The 5,404-nt window shown below is 38.2% G+C and overlaps 1 non-coding gene across 1 annotated transcript; it reads left to right on the plus strand.

The window, feature by feature from the left end:
- Window positions 1–502: 502 nt before the first annotated feature.
- Window positions 503–609, plus strand: LOC141687849 (small nucleolar RNA R71). The gene has a single exon (XR_012561329.1). It is a non-coding gene; the product is annotated as a small nucleolar RNA R71 (small nucleolar RNA).
- The last annotated feature ends 4,795 nt before the right edge of the window (window positions 610–5,404 follow it).

Here is a 5,404-nt window from a genome sequence, read left to right on the forward strand (position 1 = left end):
GTTAAACTGTTTACTCACTCCTTGCTGATATGGTGGCTGAATAGCATTCTGATTATTCCCCCAACTGAAATTTGGATGATTTCTGTTGTTAGGATGATAGGTCGCTGGCACAGGCTGCTGTTGTCGCTGATAATTATTCACATACTGAACAGATTCGTTGACAAGAGAACACTGATCCGTAGCATGAGAAACCTGCACAAAGCTCACAAACCATAGCTATTGATTAACTCCATATGTAGCCAGAGAATCAACCTTCATTGATAGTGCTTGGAGCTGGGCTGCAATAGCGGTGGCTGCATCAACTTCCAGAATACCTGCTACCTTGCCTAACGTCATCCTCTGAGTTGGGTTTTGATGCTCATTTGCAGCCATCGTCTCTATAAGATTATACGCCTCAGTATAGCTTTTAGCCCATAAGGCGCCTTCAGCTGCTGCATCGAGCATGGGCCGAGATTGGGCCCCCAAACCATTATAGAAACCAGTGATCACCATCCAATCCGGCATTCCATGATGTGGACATTTTCTCAACATTTCCTTGTAGCGTTCCCAAGCCTCGCACATAGATTCTGTAGGTTGCTGCGCAAACTGAGTAAGAGCACTCCTCATAGCAGCAGTCTTTGCCATCAGATAAAACTTCACCAGAAACTTTTGCGTAAGATCTTGCCACGTAGTGATGGACCCAGCTGGTTCAGAATGTAACCAGTCTTTAGCCTTGTCCCTCAGTGAGAATGGGAAAAACCTCAACTTGATAGCCTCATCAGTCATGCCATTATACTTAAAAGTGCTGCAGATCTCGACAAAAATTCCTTATGTGCATGTTGGGGTCTTCAGTTGCCGCTCCTCCAAAGAAACAGAATTCTGCACCATCTGTATAGTGCCCGGCTTGATTTCAAAGGTGTTAGCTTGAATAGCCGGATGAAGGATGCTTGACTGAATGTCATCAATTTTAGGCCGAGAAAAATCCATAAGAGCTGGATCAGCTTGAACAATACGATCTCCCATGTTTACTGGTTCTTTCTGCTCAGTTCCTGAATCCGAATCCTCAAAATCTAACTTGTCCAGAATATCAAGAACTTCGTCTGTCTCCTCAGCTGTATCTAAAGTCCTCTTGCGAGCACGTGAACGAGTTTGCATAAACGCTTGCTAAAGTACCTGAAATACAACCAGAAAAAATAAGTAACTACTACGTCCTAATCACTGAGTCCTAATGACCAATGATGGTAAGTACATAAACTAAACAAATATGCCGAGTCCCCGGCAGCGGCGCCAAAAACTTGTTAGGGCGAAAACACGCGCTAATATTCACGCAAGTATACGCGTTCGCAAGTAATATAGAATATTTTCTAGTTCGTTCCCTCAGAGACTCAGACTAAATTATTGTCTAATTAAACTCACTCACCAATGTATGATTACTTCTCAATGCTAAGACACTAACACTTAAAATTGTTGATTAAATATTAACTATAATTAACTACTTAATTAATCACTTAACTAACACTTCAATTTATCAATAATAAAACACTCATGAGATCACAACTTCATTATTACTTCCTTCTATAGCCATTGTTATTACCTTTAGCATGTGTCATTGATGATATTAATCGAATAACACGAAACTGATAAAAGCCAACTTTCATTGTACTAATACCATTCTACCAACATCCACAATTAAGATAGAAGTTGAATAGTCATCAATTATGTTGAGTTCCTATATGTCTACAGAAATTGACAACCCAACGATTTAAGCACAAGTTATTCTTTTGATTACATAGGGCAAATAAAACTGTTAGAGTTACCCACTAATCATGCATAACGTACATGAACCTATGCTAGCATGGCAAGTTCTAAATCTCAAGATCCACCGTCGCTTCACAAGAGATTAACACCCTATCTTATATGTTCGCGACGCACATAAGACGAATACGCACAACCAATACTAGATATCATACAATCATCACACACTAAAGTATTAAACGATTAACTAAAGAATTCCATAATAAATCTGTTGCAACCCCATGATCACGATTAGCCCATAATAGAACTTATCGTCATCATGGGTTCATATGAAATCATGATAAACAAACACAAGAAAATAATAACTAAACTAATTATATTAAAATAGAGTACGTCACAAGAGTAAATAAGTTCAAAGCAAGAAAACTAGCATCCAACGTTACAACGAAACAAGAATCACAAGAAGATATGCTTCCTCTTCGTTGCGGTGTGCTAAATCGGTCTTCTTCCTTATCTCCTTCGCTTCTTGCGTAAAAACACAATCTTCTTTTAATCCACACTTGTGAAAACGTCTCAAATCTACTTATAATAGTCCCATAAAACTCAGATTACATAGAAGTGGAAACCAAACAGAAGTAGAAGTCCTAAAATAATTTGTCTTTTTTCCCGACCCTGCGCGGCCGCTCAGCATAGCTGAGCGGGCGCTCAGTTGCTGCGCGGCCGCTCAGCATGCTGAGCGGGCGCTCAGACCTCTACTGGAAAAATCTGATTTTGCTCCGTTTCTTCGCCGTAATCTGCCCGTTTCTTTCCTCTCGCAATGGTGAACACATGCCAAGGCTTATTCTTGATGATTCCTCCCCCGAAATGCAACTAAACCCTGAATGCATAAACACTAGAAAAACGCATCAAATACACAAAATACTTGATTTCAAGACACCAATTTAAGCCATTTTAAGACGTTCTAAGTGGTATAAAATGCCACTTATCAGGCACTGGAAGAGGAACTGCAAGGTTTACCTTGCAGAATTGAAAAAGAAGAAGAAGGGTAGTAAGGCTACCGCTTCTGATTCAGGCATGTTCATGATCGAAGTTAATATGTCACTAGGTCAAATTTCTACTTGGGTATTAGATACCGCCTATGGTTCTCATATTTGCAATTCGTTGCAAGGACTAAAGGGAAGTAGAACTCTTGAAAAAGATGAGGTGATTCTACGTATGGGCAATGAAGCAAGGGTTACGGCCATATCTGTAGGATCATTTAGTTTACATATGCCTACGTGCAAGACTATTATTTTGAATAATGGTTATTACGTTCCCTCAATTGTGAGGAATATTGTTTCTATTCCTATGTTGGATTTGGATGGTTTTTCATTTATTATTAAGAATAATGAATGTTCTATCCTTAGAGATAATATTCTTTATGGATGTGGCATTTTAAATAATGGTCTGTATGTATGTGACGTAGAGCATGATTTACTTCAGATTGAACAAACTAATAAAAGAAAACTAGAAGATGAAAATCTGACCTATTTATGGCACTGTATGCTAGGTCATATTAGTGAAAATAGACTGTGGACATTGCATAAGGAAGGGTTACTTGACCCCTTTGATTTTGAATCATATCCTACATGCGAGTCTTGTCTATTGGGTAAAATGACCAAATCTCCATTTAGTGGACATGGAGAGAGGGCTGCAGATTTGCTAGGATTGGTACACACAGATGTATGTAACCAATGTCTACGCAAGCCATGGGTGGATTTTCGTACTTCATTACTTTCATAGATGATAGATCTAGATTCAAATATGTGTATTTGATGAAACACAAGTTTGAAGCCTTTGAAAAGTTCAAAGAATAAAACATAAAGTGGAGAAACAACCAAACACAGTATTATAACTCTTCGATCAGATCGAGGTGGTGAATACTTGAATGGAGAGTTTCTAGATTATCTCAAGGAAAAAGGTATAGTCTCCCAGTGGACTCCTTCATATACTTCATAGTTAAATGGGGTATCTGAAAGGAGAAATCGAACTTTGTTTGACATGGTTCGGTCCATGATGAGCTATGCAAATCTTCCAGTATTCCTATGGGGTTATGCATTGGAAACCTCAGCATATTTACTGAATAAGGTGTCTTCCAAATCTGTTCCTCAAACACCATATGAGATATGGAAAGAAAGGAAACCGAGTCTTAAAGACGTTAAGATTTGGGAATGTCCAGCTTATGTCAAGAAAGTTGACCCAGATAAGCTAGAATCTCGATCCGTAAAATGTAATTTTGTGGGATATCTTAGAGAGACTTTGGGGTATTACTTTTACACCGATCATCGGGTGTTTATCTCCAGACATGCTACCTTCTTGGAAAAGGAGTTTATCCTTGAAGGAAACTTTTTTGCCTGTAGCCCTGTTAAAATCAATTCGGATTTTGCTTGCGATTGCTGCTTACTACGACTATGAGATCTGGAAAATGGACGTGAAAACAGCCTTCCTCAATGGGGAACTTGAGGAGGAAGTGTATATGACACAGCCAGAGGGTTTTCTTTCCAAGGGAAATGAACACCTAGTGTGTAAGCTGCTGCGAACTATATATGGTTTATGGCAAGCTTCTCTTAGATGGAACATCCGTTTTGATGAGACAATCAAAGAGTTTGGTTTTATCAAAAACATAGATGAACCATGTGTGTACAAGAAGGTTAGTGGGAGTGCGGTAACATTTCTTGTATTGTATGTGGATGACATACTTCTTATAGGAAATGATATACCGATGCTACAATCAGTCAAAGTATGGCTATCAAAGAACTTCACCATGAAGGACTTGGGAGAAGCATCCTACATTCTCGGTACGAAGATCTATAGAGATAGATCTAGAAGAATGATAGGTCTTACCCAGGGTACATACATCCAGAAAGTGCTTAAAAGGTTTAGCATGGAAAATCCAAAAGAGGTCTCATACCGATGAGCCATGGAGTGTCCCTTTCCGAAAAAATGTCTCCTAAGATACTTGAAGAAAGAGAGCGTGTTAGGTCACACTTTCACTGTAGAGGGGGTGAATACAGTGTTTATTACAATCAAATCAAACTTCAAGAACTTATGTAACAGAAAACAAACTTTATTGAAACAATAAACTCTGTTACAATCTGAAACTGTTATCTCTCAGTGATGAACAAAATATCACGAGAGCTGCTAGGGTTATAGTAATAATATTCTCGATAATGATAACACTTCTAGTGTAAACCCTATGTCTGTGTTTATATACTACACAGTTACAAGATAATCGCTAATTGATATGGAATATAATTCTGCTTCCTAAAATATATCAATCAGATATCTTTTATTCCAAGTATTCCATTCTTCACGGAATTCCTTCTTCATGCATCTCTTCTTATGTTTATCTTGATCTTCTTAACTTTAATCAGCTACTGTCCTTATCTGATCGTCCTTCAGCACTTAAGTTCTGATATCTATCTCCTGATGACATAAGTACTGATATCCCTTAAGTTCTGACTTCCAGTATAAGTACTGATCAGTTAAGTACTGATTTGTTCTGTTCAAATAAGATCTGAAATCTAAACATAAAACATATTAGCCATGACATTATCAAATATCTAACAATCTCCCCAACTTGTAAATTAGCAAAATATACAAGTTTAACAGATATTTGATGATGTCAAAA

This window comes from Apium graveolens, chromosome 9 (assembly GCF_009905375.1).
Source record: "Apium graveolens cultivar Ventura chromosome 9, ASM990537v1, whole genome shotgun sequence".
Lineage (NCBI taxonomy): Eukaryota > Viridiplantae > Streptophyta > Magnoliopsida > Apiales > Apiaceae > Apium > Apium graveolens.